Genomic DNA, 22,188 nt, shown 5'->3' on the forward strand with positions numbered 1-22,188 from the left:
GCAGCCCAATTAACTGTTAATTTGCAGTCCCCACAAATGTGGGTAATCAGGCCTCAGCGGAGTATGGGTGTTGCTCATTCCACAGTATCCACTTTCCTCGTAAAGCACACAGCACTGGTCTTGCCCTAAAAAATCGAGGGTAGGCTCTTTGAAGGCGATGTCATAGAATTATAGAATCCCTAACGTGCAGAAGGAGGTCATTTGGCCCATTGAGTCTGCACCGACCACAACCCCATCCAGGCCCTATCCCACAACCCCACATCTTTACCTCGATAATCCCTCTAACCTACACATCCTGGGACACTAAAGGGCAATTTAGCATGGCCAATCAACCTAACCCGCACATCTTTGGACCGTGGGAGGAAACCGGAGCACCCGGAGGAAACCCTTGCAGACATGGAGAGAATGTACAAACTCCACATAGACAGTGACCCAAGCCGGGAATTGAACCCGGGTCCCTGGTGCTGTGAGGCAGCAGTGCTAACTATTGTGCCACTGTGCCACCCATAGTGCCAATATGGTGGCACCATGATTGCCTCACAGTGCCAGAGATTTGGGATTCCAGCTTTGGGTAACTGTCTGTATGGAGTTTGCGCGTTCTCCCCGTGTCTGTGTGAGTTTCCTCCGGGAGCCCTAATTTCCTCTCACACTCCAAAGATGTGCAGGTTAGGTGGATTGGCCATGCTAAATTTGCAGAGTTATGGGGATAGGGCAGGGGGGTGGGTCTGGGTAAGATGCTCTTTCGGAGGGTCGGTGCAGAACTCGATAGGCAAAATGTCCTCCTTCTGCACTGTATGTATCATATGGATTCACATAGATCTTCACCTGCAGGCCTTTTATCCTGACTAACTTGTCACTGAAGACATTCCCATATTTCTTCATCAATTTGCGCAGTCCTCCTTCCCACACTTGGAAAATCTCAGACCAATTTAACTTGATTTGCCAAAGCCAATCACAGCGCAGAAGTCAAAAGAGAAAATGCTGGAAAATCTCAGCAGGTCTGGCAGCATCTGTGAGGAGGGAAAAGAGCAGACGTTTCGGGTCCAGGTGACCCTTTGTCACAGCGCAGAAGTCTTTGTCCTTCATCTGACACGCTTGTTACTGGGAGCTGGCAGACTGATGCCTATGGCTTACAGATACTGTAGCCATGCCCATCATTTTTATGGTTTCTGCTGTGTAAGTTGTTAACTCTGCTGCAATACTCTTTAATGGGTGCAAAACATCTTCTCCTCATTATCGTTTAGTCTTTCAGAGCAGCCGAGTTTGGCTCCGGGAGAGGGCGTGGAGAATGAAAGTGAAAAACGGTGAACATCTAGTACCAGACAATTCCAGAGGATTTTGGGCCGTTTGCCAATTGGTGCCCACTAATCCCAGCCACTGGCACCAGAGAGAGGCCTGGACCAAACCTCCGGTTTGGGCCTCACCTAGAAAATATCAGGGAATGGTCACTCAGCCAAATTCTAATTGGTGGGAAGAGGACATTCTGGTGTGTGGGGCTCTGCAGAAATCTTCCAGCAAACTTGCCCGTGCAGTTTGCACAATCATAGAATCCCTACGGTAAGAAGGAGGCCATTCGGCCCATCCAGTCTGCACCAACCACAATCCCACCCAAGCCCCACATATTTACCCTGCTAATCCCCTTGATACTAGCGTCAATTTAGCATGGCCAATCAACCTAACCTGCACATCTTTGAACTGTGGGAGGAAACCAGAGCACCCAGAGGAAACCCATGCAGACACGGGGAGAATGTGCAAGCTCCGCATAGACAGTGACCCAAGTATTGAACCTGGGTCCCTGGCGCTGTGAGGCAGCAGTGCTAACCATTGTGCCACCATACTGCCCGCCCCATGATCCCCAGCAGTCTCTTTAAGTCTCTTTTTTGGGAGAATCCCAGCCCTGATGTTTGTCCCGGTGTGTGTTCCTGGGAACAGCCCGTAGAGCACAGAGTCCTGTGTCAGGGAGCTGTTCGGGATGAACCTCGATAAACACCACCTCATCTCTCTCCAGACCTTCTTTGTAAAGGCACATTCCACAAGGAGGTGGACAATGGCGTCTTCCCCACTATGTCCCACTCCAGAGATCTGAACACCCCATCTAGGTGAACGCTCCTGGTTCAGTATTGAGCTGTTTTCAGATGTGATATTAAACTGCGGCAGTCTGTCCCTCTCAGGTGGCTGTAAAAGATCCCAGGGTGTTATTTTGCAGAGGGGTTTCTCTCTTGAGTCCTGCCCAATATTTATCTCCCATGCAACAGCATCAAAACAGATCCCCTGCCCATCAGAATGTTTGAGTCCTCCTGTGACTAGTGGAATCTACCATGAATAGCGAATGACCATAAGATATAGGAGCAGAATTAGACCATTCAGCCCATTGAATCTGCTCCACCATTCAATCATGGTTGATAAGTTTCTCAACCCCATCTCCCACCTTTTCCCTGTAACCTTTGATCCCTTTACCATTCAAGAACCTATCTATCTCTGTCTTAAATACATTCAAAGACCTGGCCTCCACAGCCTTTTGTGGCAATGAATTCCACAGATTCACCACCTTCTGGCTGAAGAACTTCCTCCTCATCTTGTTTTTAAAGGGTTGTCCCTTTATTCAGAGGCTGTGCCCTCGGATCCTGGTCTCCCTTGCTAATGGAAACATCTTCCCCAAGTCCACTCTATCCAGATCCTTCAGTAGCCTATAAGTTTCACTGAGATCCCCCCCTCATCCTTCTAAACTCCATCGCGTACAGACCGAAAGGAAGGATGTCCTTGCTATAGAGGGAGTACAGCAAGGTTTATCAGGCTGATCCTTGGGATGGCAGGTCTGGCATATGAGAAGAGACTAAGTCGGTTAGGATTAAATTCACTGGAGTTTAGAAGAGTGAGAGGGGATCTCTTGGAAACTTATAAAATTCTAACAGGGGGTTAGACAGGGTAGATTTAGAAAGAATGTTCCCAGTGGTGGGGGAATCCAGAACTAGGGGTCATAGTTTGAGGATATGGGGTAAACCTTTTAGAATTGAGATGAAGAGAAATGTCTTCACCAAGAGGGTGGTGAATGTGTGGAATTCACTACCACAGAATGCAGTTGAGGCCAAAACGTTGTGTGATTTCAAGAAGAAATTAGATATAGCTCTTGGGGATCAAGGGATATGGGGGGAAGTGGGGGATCAGGATATTGAATTTGATGATCAGCCATGATCAAAATGAATGGCGGAGCAAGCTCGAAGGGCCGAATGGCCTACTCCTGCTTCTAGTTTCTATGTTTCAATGAAATGTCGCTAAAGTGACATTGTCATTCATTTTATATTTTAAGCTCTGTTGCTGGCGGTGCTTGGTTTAATATGAGGAGGCGGACCGATACAATCTCCAGTTGCATCTTGACTGCAGAAGTATCATTTTTGAACAGGCTGCTGGGGTCCCCTCATGAGCTAAGCAGCTAAAATTTCCGTATGTGCCATTTAACATGGTCATTAATCCCGTCTAAAATTAACCCTCTTCAACCATGACCAATCTGGCAAAGCCTTGACTGCTGCCATACCAATACTGATAATGAGTCTGGCAAAGCTACAGATCTTGTCAATGCAACGATGATGCCAAGCCGTCTATGTAACCCTGATGTATGAACATGTAATACGATGAGGGCACATTTAAAATAAATAGCTTAAATGCTGCATCGAGAGACACATAAATAATTTTTAATGTTGACATCGTAAGAAGTCCACTGCCAAGAGAAATTAAATCCCCTGAAGTGTGACTTCTGGTGTTAAAAAGAGATGTTCAAATGTTGCCAGGATTCATGTGAGTTTATTGCATGATGTCATTTTGCTATTATTTTAGATTATGGGTGTGGTCAGAAGATTCCAAGGTTGGCCAACTCTGGCTGGACTGATTTCAGGATAATTAGTCAGCAGAAAAGGAACATACTTGCATCAGAGGCAGTTCAGAGAAGGTTGACTCGGCTGAATCCTGGGACGAAGGATTGTCTTAAGAGGAAAGGTTGAGCAGACTGGGCCGATTCATTGGTGTTTAGGAGAATGAGAGGTGATCCTATTGAAACATGAGATTCTGAGGGAGCTTGGGGGTGTAAATGTTGAGAGGATGCTGGGTGGCATGGTGGCACAGTGGTTAGCACTGCTGTCTCACAGCGTCAGGGACCCGGGTTCAATTCCGGCCTCGGGTCGCTGTCTGTGTGGAGTTTGCACGGTCTCCCCATGTCTGTGTGGAGTTTGCACATTCTCCCCATGTCTGCGTGGGTTTCCTCCGGGTGCTCTGGTTTCCTCCCACAGTCTAAAGATATGCGGGTTAGGTGGATTGGCCATGCTAAATTGCTGCTTAGTGTCAGGGGATTAGCAGGGTAAATACGTGGGGATATGGGGATAGGGCCTGGGTGGGATTGTGGTTGGTGCAGACTTGATGGGCTGAATGGCCTCCTTCTGCACTGTAGGGATATGTATGATTTTAGGATCTTTCCCCTTGTTGGGGAATCGAGAACTAGAGGGTTACAGTTTCAAATTTAGAGGCCTCCCGTTTACAGCGAGGAGGAGGAATTTCCTCTCTCAGAGGGTTGTTAGTTTTAGAATTCTCTCCCCCGGTTTAGGCTGTATCATTGATTATATTCTTCTGAGTTCAATAGATTTTTGATGGATGAGGGAGTCAAGCATTATGGGGGCTGGGAAGCGAAGTTAAAGCCACATCAGATCTACACGGTGGCACAGTGGTTAGCACTGCTGCCTCACAGCGCCAGGGACCCGGGTTCAATTCCCGGCTTGGGTCACTGTATGTATGGAGTGTGCACGTTCTCCCCATGTCTGCATGGGTTTCCTCTGGGGCTCTGGTTTCCTCCCACAGTCCAAAGATGTGCTGGTTAAGTGCATTGGCCATGCTAAATTCTCCCTCAGGTGCCAGAGTGTGGCGACTAGGGGATTTTCACAATAACTTCATTGCAGTGTTAATGTAAGCCTACTTGTGACTAATAAATTAACTTTAAAATATAATCTTATTGACTGGTGGAGCAGACTTGAGGGGTTGATTGGCCTACTCCTGCTCCCATTTTTTATGTTGTTATGTAAGATCTCCCTCCTCCCATACTCCAGCTATTGGCTAACCAACATGTCATCAACAGTGCTATCAAGCAGCACCTGCTCAGCAATAACCTGCTCAGTGACGCCCAGTTTGGGTTTCGCCAAGGTCACTCAGCTCCTGACCTCATTACAGCCTTGATTCAAACATGGACAAAAGAGCTGAATTCCAGAGGTGAGGTGAGAGTGACAGCCCTTGACATCAAGGCCGCATTCGACCGAGTGTGGCATCAAGGAGCCATCGCAAAACTGGAACCAATGGGTATCAGGGGGCAAACACTCCGCTGGTTGGAGTCATACCTGATACATAGAAAGATGGTTGTGGAGGGTCAGTCATCTCAGCTCCAGGACATCTCTGCAGGAGTCCCTCAGGGTAGTGTCCGAGGCCCAACAATCTTCAGCTGCCTCATCAATGACCTTCCCTCCATCATAAGGTCAGAAGTGGGAATGTTCGCCGATGATTGCACAATGTTCAGCACCATTCATGACTCCTCAGATACTGAAGCAGTCCATGTTCAAATACAACAAGATCTGGACAATATCCAGGCTTGGGCTAACAAGTGGCAAATAACATTCGCGCCACACAATTGCCAGGCAATGACCATCACCAATAAGAGACACTCTAACCACCGCCCCTTAACATTCAATGGTGTAACCATCACTGAATCCCCCACTGTCAACATCTTTAGGGTTACCATTGACCAGAAACTCAACTGGACTCACCCCATAAACAGTGGCTACAAGAGCAGGTCAGAGGCTAGGAATACTGCGGCAAGTAACTCACCTCCTGGCTCCCCAAAGCCATCTGCAAGGCACAAGTCGGGAGTGTGATGGAATACTCCCCACTTGCCTGGATGGGTGCAGCTCAAACAACACTCAGGAAGCTTGACACCATCCAGGACAAAGCAGCCCGTTTGATTGGCACCACATCTACAAACATTCAATCCCTCCACCACCGACGCTCAGTAGTAGCAGTGTGTAAGATCTACAAGATGCACTGCAGCAATTCGCCAAAGATCCTTAGACAGCACCTTCCAAACCCACGAGCACTTCCATCTAGAAGGACAAGGGCAGCAGGTAAATGGGAACACCACCACCTGCAAGTTCCCCTCCAAGCCACTCATCATCCTGACTTGGAAATATATCACTATTCCTTCGCAGTCGCTGGGTCAAAATCCTGGAATTCCATCCCTAACGGCATTGTGGGTCAACTCACAGCACGTGGACTGCAGCGATTCAAGAAGGCAGCTCACCACCAGCTTCTCAAGGGCAACTAGGAATGGGCAATAAATGCTGGCCAGCCAGCCAGCGTGTCCCATGAATGAATAAAAAAAAAGTTCACCCTCATGATGCCTTTCCATAAATTAAATAGGGAACAGATTCTAATTTACCTGATTGGATGATTGCTGACAGTCAAATAACATTTTCTCTCCATCCCCGCACATAACTCCAATGATTTTCTAAAAAATAAAGAAAATGGAAAATAAAACACAATGTTATTTTTATTGACTCTGATTTAACACCTTTTAATTCTTGGAGACTCTCAGACAGGGAGTATAGTAAGGGGCTGAGAACACAGCCTTGTGGGGCACCGGTGTTGAGGATGATCGTGGAGGAGATGGTGTTGCCTATCCTTACTGATTGTGGTCTGTGAGTTAGGAAGTTCAGGATCCAGTCGCAGAGGGAGGTGTCGAGGCCCAGGCCAAGGAGTTTGGAAATGAGTTTCGTGGGAATAATGGTGTTGAAGGCTGAGCTGTAGTCAATAAATAGGAGTCTGACATAGGTGTCTTTGTTATCTAGGTGTTCCAGGGTTGAGTGCAGGGCCAGGGAAATGGCGTCTGTTGTGGAACTGTTGCGGCGATAGGCGAACTGTAGTGGATCCAGGCAGTCTGGGAGGCTGGAATTGATTTGTGCCATGACTAGCCTTTCGAAGCACTTCATGATGATGGATGTCAGAACCACCGGCCAATAGTCATTAAGGGTGTGAAGGCAGAAGGAGGAGTGTGAAGGCTGAGGGAGGAGTGTAAAGGTGGAGAGAGGAGTGTGAAGGCCGAGAGAGGAGTGTGAAGACTGAGGGAGGAGTGTGAAGGCCGAGGGAGGAGTGTGAAGGCCGAGGGAGGAGTGTGAAGACTGAGGGAGGAGTGTGAAGGCCGAGAGAGGAGTGTGAAAATAACTGAGGATATGAGCACTCTACAGGTTGTAAGTTGGGTGTGGTAGAGTGGGAGTTTCCTGTTGCTCTAATGTGCCTGCAAACCAGCATAAATTGCAGGTTCAGGCGGCGTGGGGAGGGGGGTGGGGTGTGTGGTGAGGAAGGGAGGCTTCCTGAAAACCGAATGCCTCATTCCATTGTCCATTGTGCAGGGTACTGTTCTCCCATCCAAACTTTCCCTTCTTATTGTTACGTTTAGTTCTCCATTTCGGTGTTTTGTGCCCATTAAATAACAAAGGGCGGATAAGAGTAGGCAGGAATGTGGGACCCCACCCCCAACAGGCCACCTTACTTTTTTTTGTTCAGCACATCAATGTGGTCGAGGCTGATGAAAGAAGCAGTAGCGATCTCTCCTATTGGGGCTGACAGGAACAGGAAGTCGAGAATGGGTTGCCAACTCTGGTTTGATATGTTCCAGGTTTCATCAAATCACATCCCAAGTTCCCCTCCAAGCCACAAATTATCCTGACTTGGAATCGGATATCACCATTCCTTCACTGTCGTGGGCTCAAAATCCTGTAGCTCCCTTCCTATCAGCATTCTGGGTGTACCTTCACCATACGGATTGCAGTGGTTCCAGAAGGTGGCTCACCATCATCTTCTCAGGGGCAAATAGGGATGAGCAACAAATGCTTGTCTAGCTGGCGATGCCTAAACCCTATGAAAGACTTTTAAAATCTCATAGTCTAATTTCTTCCTTTTTTTTCTTTGTCATCCTTTGCCAGTTTCTAACCTCTTTCACAATCTTTTGGTCTATTGCTAATCTTTGCAGCAACTTATGCCTTTTTAAAATTTGATACCATCCTGAACTTCCTTACTTAGCCACACATGGTGCATCATTCTTAAAGAGTCTTTCTTTCTCAATGTGATATATCCTTTTTGACAGCTATAAACGTCTGCCGTTGCTTCTCTAGAATCTTACCTTTTAACTTATCATAGAAATCATAGAAACCCTACAGTGCAGAAGGAGGCCATTCGGCCCATCGAGTCCGCACCGACCACAATCCAACCCAGGCCCCACCCCCACATATTTACCCGCTAATCCCTCTAACCTACGCATCCCAGGACTCTAAGGGGCAATCCTTAACCTGGCCAACCTAACCCACACATCTTTGGATCTTATTTACCCACACGCTGTAGCCAACTCTGTCTTCACACCCTTGTAATTGCCTTTATTTAAGTTTAAGACACTCCCATCCCGCTGCATCCATTTTCTATTCACAGGGTTCTCGTGAGCTTTTGCGCCATGCTTGTGTCTCCCAGCGCCGGATTTTCGGTGTGGTCTGCTCCACATCGGAAATCGGCGGGTCAGCATTTAAATAGTTTTTAGCCTACGATTTAAGTCCCGGGCCAGCAGGCCTCTCGCACCCCACCAGAGTGTTTCACTCCAGTGGGGATTACAGAGCTCCCCACTAACGGGGAGCTAGCGGCCCGACCCTGCTGGAGTGAAAGGGGGCAATTGGCTCCCCCCAGGGGGGTTGGGCGATAGGGGGATGGTGCCCCCCTGGGCATGGGCACCCTGGCAGTGCCAGCCTGTGCCCCCTGGCATCGCCCAAGGGGCAATGTGCCAATGCCCAGGGAGCACCTTGGCACTGCCCACCGGGCATAGGGCAGTCTCAAGGGGTCGAGGCATATGAGGTGGTGGCTGGAGATCGGGGAAGTCCGGGACGGGGGGAGGTGGGTCGAGGCTGGCTTGGGAATGGTTGGAGGGGGCCACGATGGGGCCGTGGACGGGTTGGGGGTCTCAGGGCTGGCCAGCGATTGAGCTGGCCAGCAAATGGGAAGCTGACAGTTTGACACATGCTCAGAGGCCCACTGGTTTCAGCATCCAGGGTGGGAATAGGCCCCGCCCCTGAAATCTAATGATATTCGTGCTGGTGGCCTCTGCAGGGCACAGAGTGTGGGGGATTCTAGCCTGAATTCCCACTGAAAAAGCCAGCGTGAATTATTCCAGTTTTCCTGCAAATTCAACACTTAGAAATTTTTTGGAAGAATTCTGCCCACTATTTCTGACCCAATTGTCACTCTCAAACTGAATGCGAAATTCTATCATCTTATGATCACTCTCGCTTTGAGATCATTAATTACTTCTGTCTCATTACAAATAACTAGGTCTAAAATAATCTGTTCCCTGGTTGGTAACAGAATGCATTGTTCTAAGAAACGACCCTGAATACACCCTATGAACTCATCTTCAAGAATGCTTTTGAAATTTGATTTTTTAAGATTAAAATCACCCATAATTATTGCACCTTTCGTAGAAGCCCTCATTATTTTATTTACACCCTGTCCTCCATTGTAGTTACTTAAGGAAGCCCACAAATGATTTTTCATCTTGCTATTTCTTATTTTTACCCAAGCTGACTCTCCATCTTAATCTTCCAAGCCAAGATCATTTCTCACCATAGTACTGATCTCTTCCTTTTCTAACAGCACAACCCTATGTCATTTTCCTTCTTCCTATCTTTCTGAAATGACAAATACCTTTGAATATTCAGGTTCCAGCCTTGGTCTCCTTGCAACTATGTCTATGTAATGGCAATCATATCAAACTCTTTTATATCTATTTGTGTTATCAATTTGTCCATCTATTTATGGATACTTTGGATTCAGATAAAGAACCTTCAATTTTTCTCAACTCTGACCTTCTAGGTGCCTTCTGATGTTTAATAGCTTTGTCCCTTCCTGACATACTCTGGTTATCGTTTTCCGTATCACAACATTGCACTATTGCCTTGTTCTTTCTCATTAACTCTCTAAATCTCCCTCCACATGAATTCCCACCCCCCTCAATGTGCCCCACCCCCACCACACTATTTTGTTTAAAGCACCCTGTACAACCCTGGTTATTTGCTTCGCTGGGTCACAAGTCCCAGGTCGGTTCAAGGGAAGGCCATCCCAAAGGTACAGTTCTTTGTTTCTGGAGTTCTCATGCCAGGGCCCCATGAATCAAAATCCATTTCTCCCAAACCAGTCTTTGAGCTGCACATTCAACTCTCTGATCTTATTTGCCCTATGCCAATTTTCTTGTGGCTCCAGAGATTATTATCCTTGTAGCCGCTAGCTGCTCATACTCCCTCAGCAGATCCTCTTCCTTAGCCCTATGTCATGGGTGTCTATGTGAACCACCACACTGGATCCCTCCCTTCCTACTCCAGGTTCCTCTCCGGCCCTGAGGGGATGTCCTTAACCCTTGCAGTAGGCAGGCAACACAACCAGAAGAACTAACGCTCTCAGCTACGGAGAGCAGTTTCTCATAGATCATAGAAAATTTCCTTAACTACACTGTCCCCTATTACTACTACATTCCTCTTTACTCCCCTCACTTGAATGGTGGTGTGGTCAGTTTCCTCACCCTCCCTCCCGTCCCTGTTGTTGCCAACACAGCTGCAAGAATTTCAAACTTGTTGGACAATTGCAAAGGGTGACGCTCCTGCAATGCTACCATCTGGATCCCCATACCTACCTCAACTCATCGTCACACTTCCTGTCCCTGACCAAAAACCAAATCTGAAATCACCTATTTTTTGATTTGATTTGATTTATTATTGTCAGATGTATTAACATACAGTGAAAAAGTATTGTTTCTTGCGTGCTATACAAAGCATACCATTCATAGAGAAGGAAAGGAGAGAGTGTAAAATGTAGTGTTACAGTCATAGCTAGGGTGTAGAGAAAGATCAACTTAACGTGAGGTAGGTCCGTTCAAAAGTCTGACGGCAGCAGGGAGGAAGCTGTTCTTGAATAGGTTGGTACGTGACCTCAGACTTTTGAATCTTTTTTCCGACGAAAGAAGGTGGAAGAGAGTATGTCTGGGGTGCGTGGGGTCCTTAATTATTCCGGTTGCTTTACCGAGACTGCGGGAAATGTAGACAGTGTCAATGGATGGGAGGCTGGTTTGCGTGATGGACTGGGCTTCGATCACGACCTTTTTAGTTTCTTGCAGTCTTGGGCAGAGCAGGAGCTGTGATACAACCAGAAAGAATGCTTTCAATGATGCATCAGTAAAAGTTAGTGAGAGTCTAAGGGACATGACTTCCTCCTGGAACAAAGCGTCGAGGTAACTTTCTCCAACTCACTCCCTGATACATCACTGGAATTTTAACGCCCCGGTTGGCACGGAAATCAGAGCGGGCGAGGGGCGGACAATGGGAAGGCCCGTTGACCTCAGGTGGGATTTTAGGATTTTGGGACGAGTGAGTCTGTAAAATCCCATCCATTGTCTGAAACCCAGACTCCAGTTCATCAACTTGGAGTCTAAGTTCCTTGAACTGCAGTTGTGATTATTATCAGACTGGTGTCCATCAGTTCCCACGTGTTACAGCTGCAACACATCATCTGTCCTGCCATCTCTATTGTATTTTTTTATATCACTCAATGATTATTTGTAGTTATATCAAGTAGTTTAACTAGCGAAGCTATAAATTTGAAACATTACTTATATTTCCCCGGAACTACTGCCCCAGTTTAGAGAAAGAAAAGAAATCTTAACAATCACCAGCCAATCACCTACCTGCTCATCTAATTAATGTCCCTGGATAAAGGCAAAATATTGCAGGTGCTGGAATCTGAAACAAAAACAGTAAAATGCTGGAGAAACTCAGCAGGTCTGACAGCATTTGTGGAGAGAGACTAGAGCCAACTTGAAACATTGGCTCTATTCTCTCTCCACAGATGCGGTTAGACCTGCTGAGTTTCTCCAGCATTTTCTGTTTTTGTTGTTAATGTCTCGAGATCTCAGCTCTTAGGTCTTCCCGTCTCTTTCTCTCTCTTTCAGACCATTCCTTGTACTGTAAAAGACTAGAATAGCTCCTCTTAGAATCATAGAACCTACAATGCAGAAGGAGGCCATTGGGCCCATCGAGCCTGCACCAACAACAATCCCACCCAGGTCCTATTCCCATAACCCCATATATTTATCCTAGCTGGTCTCCGACATTAAGGGGCAATTTAGCATTGCCATCTTTGGACTGTGGAAGGAAACCGGAGCACCCGGAGGAAACCCACACAGACACGGGGAGAACGTGCAAACTCCACACAGGCAGTCACCCGAGGCCGGAATAGAACCTGGGTCCCTGCGCTGTGAGGCAGCAGTGCTAACCATCGTGCCACTGCGCTCTTAGAAATCATAGAAACCCTACAGTGCGGAAGGAGGCCATTCGGCCCATCGAGTCTGCACCGACCACAATCCCACCCAGGCCCTATCCCCACATATTTACCCGCTAATCGCTCTAACCTACGCATCTCAGGACTCTAAGGGACAATTTTTAACCTGGCCAATCAACCTAACCCGCACATCTTTGGACTGTGGGAGGAAACCGGAGCACCCGGAGGAAACCCACGCAGACACGAGAAGAATGTGCAAACTCCACACAGACAGTGACCCGAGCCTTCCCTCACTGCGCTGAATTCCCTCACTAGCTAAATTCCCTGGGTTAAGCAAGTACTCCGTTTAGCCGTACCCTGTCAGGCTGGGCCTGGTGCATTAGCAAAACCTCTTACATTTGTACCAGTTGAAATTCCAGAGAGCTGAGTCAGGCCATGGTGGCTGGGGAACCAGTTTTACCAAGCCACCCAATTACTTATCTGTGCAGGAAGCTTGTTTATCACTAAGGCTGAAAGAAACTACAATTTAATGTTAAAGTTAAATGTTAAATGCAGACTTGACTAGATTTTAAAAAGAGGTCTATCCTTAAAATGTCCTCACTCACCAAATTCCCCCAAGCTAAGCAAGTACTCTGTCTGGCAGTACTCTGTTGAGTTGGACTTCATGCTACTTACCTGCCTGCTCCCACTCTCCTGTCAATCCTAGACCTTTCTGAACCTGGCTCCTGTTCTTTCAGTTCCTCCAAATCAGCATGCAGGATTGACAATGTAATCGCCTCGGAGAAGCAAAGAAAAAGCCAGGAGAAATCCTAAGGCCAATTCAGGATTGGCCTGGTTTACCAGGATGTTGTCTGGTATGGAGGATCTTAGCTATGAGAGATTGGGTAAACTGGGGTTGTTCTCCCTGGAAAGACGGAGAATGAGGGGAGATCTAATAGAGGTGTACAAGATTATGAAGTGTATAGATAGGGTGAATAGTGGGAAGCTTTTTCCCAGGTCGGAGGTGACGATCACGAGGGGTCACGGGCTCAAGGTGAGAGGGGCGAAGTATAACTCAGATATCAGAGGGGCGTTTTTTACACAGAGGGTGGTGGGGGCCTGGAATGCGCTGCCAAGTAGGGTGGTGGAGGCAGGCACGCTGACATCGTTTAAGACTTACCTGGATAGTCACATGAGCAGCCTGGGAATGGAGGGATACAAACGATTGGTCTAGTTGTACCAAGGAGCGGCACAGGCTTGGAGGGCCGAAGGGCCTGTTTCCTGTGCTGTACTGTTCTTTGTTCTGGAAGAAAACTCTGAAAACATGTTCCACGACTTCCCTGAAACAGTTCCAGGAGACCATGTTAATTGTAACTTCTGGGACTTGATACTTACCTTATATCTGATGGGCTCTCCATCTCAGTTAAGAACCAATCCAGCTGTCTTTTGCAGTGAATCCGCACCGTACAATTAGATAGCTTTCTCTTGGTCTAACATTCACTTGGTAAATTAGAACCACTTAACAGTTAACTTGGTTCTACCTATAACATAAGGACATAAGAAATAGGAGCAGGAGTAGACTGAGGGAGTAGGCCCTTTGAACCTGCTCTGTCAGTCAAACAATCATGGCTGACCTTCAGCCTCAACTCTGTCCATCTCAGTCTTGAATATATTCCAATGTTGAATCATCCATAACCCTCTGGGGAAGACAATACCAAAAACTCACAACCTTTTGACTGAAGTAATTTCTCCTCATCTCCTATCCTGAGACTATGCCACCACTTTCTACATTCCCCAGCCAGGAGGAAACAACCTCTCAGTATCCCCCCCGTCAAGCCCCTTCAGAATCATAGAATCCCTACAGTGCAGAAGGAGGCCATTCGGCCCATCAAGTGTGCACTGACAACAAACCCACCCAGGCCCTATCCCTGTAACCCAACATATTTACTCTGCTAATCCCCCTGACACTAAGGGTCAATTTAGCATGACCAATCCACCTAACCGCCACATCTTTGGAGTGTGGGATGTAACCAGAGCACCTGGAGGAAACCCACGCAGACATGGGGAGAACGTGCAAACTCCACACAGACAGTCATCTGAGGCTGGAATTGAACCAGGGTTCCTGGTGCTGTGAGGCAGCAGTGCTAACCACTGTGCCACCTGTAAATCTTGTATCAATGAGATCGCCTCCCATTCCTCTGAACTCCAGAAGGTATAAGCCCAATCTACTCAGTCTCTCATCTGGGAACCAATTCAGTGAACCTTTTCTGTACTGCCTCCAATGCAAGTATATCCTTCCTTAAATATGGAGATGAAAGCAGTGCACATTGCTCTGGGTGTGGCCTCACTAAAACCCTGTGCAATTGAAACAAGACTTCCTTATTCCTGTACTCCAATTCCCTTACAAGGTCAGCATTCCATCTGCCTCCTGAATTACTTGCCATACCTGTATGCTAAGTTCAGTGTTCCGAGTATGAATACACCCAAGTGTCCCTAAACATCAACTTTAAAGATTTTATGCCCTTTGAAAATATTCTGCTTTTCTATTTGGCATGTGGTTAGTACTGCTGCCTCACAGTTCCAGGGACCCGGGTTTGATTCCTGGCTTGAGTCACTGTCTGTGCGGAGTCTGCATGTTCTCCCCGTGTCTGCGTGGGTTTCCGTCGTGTTCTCCGGTTTCCTCCCACAGTCCGAAAGGCATGTTGGTTAGGTGAATTGGCCACGCTAATTTCTCCCTCAGTGTACCCGAACAGGCTCCGGAGTGTGGCAACTTGAGGATTTTCGCAGTAACTTCATTGCAGTGTTAATATAAGCCTAGTTGTCATGCTAATAAATAAACTTTAAAGTGAATAACTGCACCTTCCCCACATTATACTCCATCTGCCACCTTGTTGCCAACCCACTCAACCTCTGTGGAAACCTCTTTGTCCACTCCACAGCTTACACCCCCACCTAGCTTTGTATCATCAGCAAAATTAAATACATGTCTTACCCAGAGTTAGCATTTCGAGTCTCAGTGACTCAAAATGTTGGCTTTTTTCTCTCTCTATAGATGCTGTCAGACCTGCTGAGATTTTCCAGCATTTTCTAGTTCACGGCTGGGACTTACTGAAGTATAATTGCTGTTGTAAATGTGAAAAATGTGAGTCAAATTTTACATAGCATCAAGGTATTCTGTCCCAATAACTTTGAGTTACTAGGACTCCACTTTACCTTTATATCCAGAAGATGTTAGGAAAGATCCTTTTGCGAATAAGTTCACTGACTCCAGGAGGAAGCTATAAAGCTGTAAAGTTGAGCTAAGCGCCAGTAATACAGATTGAACCGCAAGTCTGACTTCTGGCATCTCCCAGGGATGAGGACTGGGACTCTTGTTATTTGTGATACTTATTGTATGGTAAGCAGAGTGATAAAGGCTGTCAGTAACACGGAGTTGTGTGAGAAAGGAGGATATTACTAAAAAGAAAGACACTTTGCCACAGGCAGATGGAAGGCAACTAAGGTTTTATATTGAGAGCTGCAAAATTAAAATGTTTTGGCGCTAAGCAAAGTACACGTAATTGAACAATCAGAACAATATTGTTGAATGAGGTGTAGCAGGAAAAAGATTAGGGTGTGCCTTTTGTCTAAATGTTGAAAGTTCTAGACCGGTTATTGCCAAGGCAAATACATTCATGGGTGTGTGCACTGGTCCATTCAGAGGGCAAATAGTAATGCACTTCTTGGTCTCCTGTACTGTAAAATTGTATGATTATACGACAAACCACATTCATAGAATATAGGCGCTCATCTGTGGTTCAGGGAGTAAGGGTTATGGTTCAGGTCATATTGGAGTGGAAAATGGTCCTTTCCAATATAATGTCAAATCTCAACATTATCCAGTTTGTAGCACTGCTCCTAAATCTATTGGCATTGGAAAGGGCCATTGCACCAGAATGATACCAGGACCTGAAGAGTTAAATTATGAGAATGGGCTGCATTAATCTGGCACCTGGTCCTTTGAGTTTGAGAAGTGATCCGATTGAGGTGCAATATGACTGCTCCTGTTCCCCAACAATTCATACCATGAAACCCGAGCAGTCCGAGTTTGTAACAGCACACCTCGCATTTGAAATATAACAAAAATATGTGCACGCACTCCTAAATACAGAGATTATATCTGCACACTGTAGCTGGTGAATGCTCTCTTTCTATTTAGAGTACAACTGTCCAAAAACACATTACTGTCATCAATCGAGACGAATGTGAAATAAGAGTCCATCTCCCTAGCAATCTCAGTATATCATTGTCACAGTCTCTAGCTATGAATGGCTGTCATTAAGGCTGACCATGGCTTGGTGCTTTGCCGATGACATGTTTGCATAACTACAAAGTGGTGAAATCACCAAGAACAGCAAGTCCTAGGATTTTGAAAGAAGCTCGCTATTGTGCAGCGGAAATATGCACGGTTTTTTGACGGACCCTTTAATAGAATCTGTGGAGCTGTTAACGTTCATGGTCACCCTTGCAGGACTGCTGCTCACTGCACATTCATTTAAAAATCCTGAAGCTTGCACCCGACATAAATGCACCCAAATACAATTCAAGATTCTTAAAACACGGTGAGCTCCTGTCAATCTTTCTGAGTGACATTTAGCCAGCTCGGTGCCTGTGTATTTCAGGCGGAATGTACCAACGCCGGGATGCAGCGCACGCTGAAAATGCCCGCTCTGGAAGGAAATCTTTGCAAAGCAGTCCCTGTTGCTTTTCCCTCCCGTTCTTATTTAAGGGAAGCTTGGAAGTGGCGAGGCTGGGAAAGGGGAGTGCAGCCTCAGCCCGCGCGGGGGATCCGGGCCACGTTCCATTCCCGAGACCGCGGGGGATCCGGGCCACGTTCCATTCCCAGGACACGGGGGATCCGGGCCACGTTCCATTCCCGGGACGGGGGAGGAATCCGGGCCACGTTCCATTCCCGGGACCGCGGGGGATCCGGGCCACGTTCCATTCCCGGGACCGCGGGGGATCCGGGCCACGTTCCATTCCCGGGACCGCGGGGGATCCGGGCCACGTTCCATTCCCGGGACACGGGGGATCCGGGCCACGTTCCATTCCCGGGACCGCGGGGGATCCGGGCCACGTTCCATTCCCGGGACCGCGGGGGATCCGGGCCACGTTCCATTCCCGGGACACGGGGGATCCGGGCCACGTTCCATTCCCGAGACCGCGGGGGATCCGGGCCACGTTCCATTCCCGGGACAGAGGCGGGAGGAACTCCATCTCCCGGCATGCTCCCCCCGCCCGGCCATTGGCTGAGGCTGGGCTGGGTGGCCAATGGCAGCGGGCGATGGGGCGGGGTTAGTGTGGGCCGGCTGAGAGAGGGGGGGGGGGGAAGTGCCACGACTCCAAGGCGCTCGGACTCAGATCGCCCTGTGGATCCGTGGGGAGGGGGAAGAGAAAACTGACTGGAAAAAGAGGGGGGGAGGGTTGTTGAAGGATAAGGACAGGGAGGCAGGAGCAGCAGCACCGCACCAGAGCTCAGCAGGCAGAGCCCCCAGCCCAGGCTGCTCTCAGGTAAGGAGGCTCCCATTGAATATAATGCCGGGCATTGTGCCCTCTGCACTGGGGAGGGAGGGAGGGAGAGAGAGAGGAGGGCATTGACTGATGTGGGCACAGTTACCCCCCACCCCCACATTTGCACTGTTACCCCCTCCCCACACTGCTCTGTAACTGACTGTCCCTCTGATGATAAGCAGCCTTTTCACTCTGCTGAACACAGTGCATACGTGTTCAACTGGGGGAGGTGGGAGGAGGGGGCTGGGAGGTGGGGGCTGGGGGGGGATTGAATTTGTTAAAGTCTTTCTGAGTGTGGGGTTTTGACAGCCTTGGAATAAATGTGTTGAAGTGGATGGATTAAATGCACGTCCTGTCAAATGTGTGGATCCCACTGAGTAACATGATTTTTAGAAGCAACTTTTATATATGTGTGGGGGGGGGGGGGGGGTGGGGGTGGATTTGCTATTTTAAGTTATGCTGATATTTTGGATTTTGCATTTTATTTCGGCATGCACATCTCCAGTGTCAATATCTTTTTTGTTTAATACCATTTGTGATCAGCAGATCCTCTGGGGTTTGAAGTACCTGTGACAAGCAACGTCTCAATCAAAGGTTAAAAATTTCAAACACGGTGACTTAAGCCAGATTTCAAAAATATACAGCCGGTCTGTCGAAAAAGGTCACAGACTTGGCTGTTTCTCTCTCCACAGATGTCGACCTGCTGAATATTTCCAGCAATTTATGGTTTTTTTTTAAGTTTCAGATTTCCAGCCTCAGCAATATTGTGCTTTGATTGAAGAAGTTGAAGTAATTCTAATGCAGGTTTCGTTTTAAATCTCTTGCACCTTTGGTTCAAGAGTTGCACAGAACAGTGCTCCTGAAAATGATCATTGACTGCAGTCAATCCAAACGGGGAGAACGGGACAGAAGCAGCTTTTTTTTTCATTGAGAGAAGCGGTTCTTTTAAGGATCCCACTGAAGAAACCGAAGAGGTTGCTATTTCTAATGCAATTAAACTGGTTTTGGAGTCTGGGAGAATGTAGGTTGGGAGGATTAAGAGGACTGGGAATTGGGGCTGAAGTTTGGTTGAGACAGAGAATCTGTCAGACATTCCTCCAATTAACGGTGTTCTGAATCCTGCCTTTTCCCTTGCTGCCGAAAGAATATCGTTTCTTTTAATCCTCCCCCGCCCCCCCCCCCCCCCCGTTTCTCCTGGAGGTCTGTTTGCAATCCCAGGGAATCCCCCCTCCCCAGGTTGCCAAGAGCTTATTTTCAGCAGCTAACGGTTTTTTTTGAGGGGGCAGACTGTGGAATGTGTGGACACGTTGACTCTCTGAAATGCTGAAGATCCGGCAATGAAGTCCTGACCACTCAGAAGCTGCCTCATCTCAATAGGGTGTCACGGGTCCTAACGCCGGCACAGCTCCCACTTCCAGCAGCTGAGGACCAGCTGATTTTTTATTTCTTGACGGGTGGGCAGTGATTTATTTTGTTGCCCGGACAATTTTTGTTCCCACTGCTCCCTCAGCACGGACGGAGTCACTTCCAGTTTAATCATTGCAGGATCGAGTGCTGGACTTGACAGGGCAAAGCAATGATGTCAAACGCTGCCTTTTGTTCTGCTTCTCTTTCTGTCACTTCACATTCTTTATTTTCAGGCCCTCTCCAGGATTTCAGGATCTGGGAGCAAAGGGACAAACACCCCATTTATGCCCATCTCCAGGTGCCCTGAGGAGGTGCTGATGGTGATGGTGTTGGTGATGGTGGTGATGCCTCTTCTCCCATCCCTTCCCTCGTCCTGCCTCTGGCAGTCACTCCTCCCTCCGATTCCGCCTCTTGGCTGCACCTGTCCCCACTCCCAACCCACAGACCCAGTCCTTCCACATGATCTCCTCCCACCCCAGGCCACTCCCCCCCCACCCCAGGCCACTCCCCCCCACCCCAGGCCACTCCCCCCCCACCCCAGGCCACTCCCCCCCCACCCCAGGCCACTCCCCCCCACCCCAGGCCACTCCCCCCCCACCCCAGGCCACTCCCCCCCACCCCAGGCCACTCCCCCCCCCACCCCAGGCCACTCCCCCCCCACCCCAGGCCACTCCCCCCCCCCACCCCAGGCCACTCCCCCCCCCCACCCCAGGCCACTCCCCCCCCACCCCAGGCCACTCCCCCCCCACCCCAGGCCACTCCCCCCCCCCACCCCAGGCCACTCCCCCCCCCCACCCCAGGCCACTCCCCTCCCCCACCCAGGCCACTCCCCCCCCCCCACCCCAGGCCACTCCCCCCCCCACCCCAAGCCACTCCCCCCCCCCACCCAGGCCACTCCCCCCCCACCCCAGGCCACTCCCCCCCCCACCCCAGGCCACTCCCCCCCCCCCACCCCCAGGCCACTCCCCCCCCCCCCACCCCAGGCCACTCCCCCCCCCACCCCAGGCCACTCCCCCCCCACCCCAGGCCACTCCCCCCCCCCACCCCAGGCCACTCCCCCCCCCACCCCAGGCCAATCCCCCCCCCACCCCAGGCCACTCCCCCTCCCACCCCAGGCCACTCCCCCCTCCCACCCCAGGCCACTCCCCCTCCCACCCCAGGCCACTCCCCCTCCCACCCCAGGCCACTCCCCCTCCCACCCCAGGCCACTCCCCCTCCCACCCCAGGCCACTCCCCCTCCCACCCCAGGCCACTCCCCCTCCCACCCCAGGCCACTCCCCCTCCCACCCCAGGCCACTCCCCCTCCCACCCCAGGCCACTCCCCCTCCCACCCCAGGCCACTCCCCCTCCCACCCCAGGCCACTCCCCCTCCCACCCCAGGCCACTCCCCCTCCCACCCCAGGCCACTCCCCCTCCCACCCCAGGCCACTCCCCCTCCCACCCCAGGCCACTCCCCCTCCCACCCCAGGCCACTCCCCCTCCCACCCCAGGCCACTCCCCCTCCCACCCCAGGCCACTCCCCCTCCCACCCCAGGCCACTCCCCCTCCCACCCCAGGCCACTCCCCCTCCCACCCCAGGCCACTCCCCCTCCCACCCCAGGCCACTCCCCCTCCCACCCCAGGCCACTCCCCCTCCCACCCCAGGCCACTCCCCCTCCCACCCCAGGCCACTCCCCCTCCCACCCCAGGCCACTCCCCCTCCCACCCCAGGCCACTCCCCCTCCCACCCCAGGCCACTCCCCCTCCCACCCCAGGCCACTCCCCCTCCCACCCCAGGCCACTCCCCCTCCCACCCCAGGCCACTCCCCCTCCCACCCCAGGCCACTCCCCCTCCCACCCCAGGTCCACTCCCCCTCCCACCCCAGGCCACTCCCCCTCCCACCCCAGGCCACTCCCCCTCCCACCCCAGGCCACTCCCCCTCCCACCCCAGGCCACTCCCCCTCCCACCCCAGGCCACTCCCCCTCCCACCCCAGGCCACTCCCCCTCCCACCCCAGGCCACTCCCCCTCCCACCCAGGCCACTCCCCCTCCCACCCCAGGCCACTCCCCCTCCCACCCCAGGCCACTCCCCCTCCCACCCCAGGCCACTCCCCCTCCCACCCCAGGCCACTCCCCCTCCCACCCCAGGCCACTCCCCCTCCCACCCCAGGCCACTCCCCCTCCACCCCAGGCCACTCCCCCCCCCACCCCAGGCCACTCCCCCCCACCCCAGGCCACTCCCCCCCCACCCCAGGCCACTCCCCCCCACCCCAGGCCACTCCCCCCCACCCCAGGCCCCTCCCCCCCACCTCAGGCCACTCCCCCCCACCCCAGGCCACTCCCCCCACCCCAGGCCACTCCCCCCCACCCCAGGCCACTCCCCCTCCACAGGCCACTCCCCCCCCACCCCAGGCCACTCCCTCCCCCCCACCCCAGGCCACTCCCTCCCCCCTCCACCCCAGGCCACTCCCTCCCCCTCCCACCCCAGGCCACTCCCCCTCCCACCCCAGGCCACTCCCACCCCAGGCCACTCCCCCTCCCACCCCAGGCCACTCCCCCTCCCACCCCAGGCCACTCCCACCCCAGGCCACTCCCTCTCCCACCCCAGGCCACTCCCCTCTCCCACCCCAGGCCACTCCCCTCTCCCACCCCAGGCCACTCCCCTCTCCCACCCCAGGCCACTCCCCTCTCCCACCCCAGGCCACTCCCCTCTCCCACCCCAGGCCACTCCCCCCTCCCACCCCAGGCCACTCCCCCCACCCCACCCCAGACCACTCCCCCCCCACCCCACCCCAGGCCACTCCCCCCCCACCCCAGGCCACTCCCCCCTCCCACCCCAGGCCACTCCCTCCCCCCCACCCCAGGCCACTCCCCCCCCCAGGCCA

General features: G+C 51.0%; 1 protein-coding gene across 1 annotated transcript in view; it reads left to right on the plus strand.

Moving 5' to 3' along the window:
• The first annotated feature begins 17,716 nt into the window (after positions 1-17,716).
• The window catches only part of LOC144504739 (ribosome-binding protein 1-like), a 123,058-nt gene continuing 118,586 nt past the window's right edge, over positions 17,717-22,188 (plus strand). The window contains exon 1 of the mRNA XM_078230482.1: positions 17,717-17,916. The gene's annotated coding sequence lies outside the window, so the exon portion shown is untranslated. The remainder of the gene's footprint in view (positions 17,917-22,188) is intronic.

Source organism: Mustelus asterias, chromosome 15, assembly GCF_964213995.1.
Source record: "Mustelus asterias chromosome 15, sMusAst1.hap1.1, whole genome shotgun sequence".
NCBI classification, from domain to species: Eukaryota; Metazoa; Chordata; class Chondrichthyes; order Carcharhiniformes; family Triakidae; genus Mustelus; species Mustelus asterias.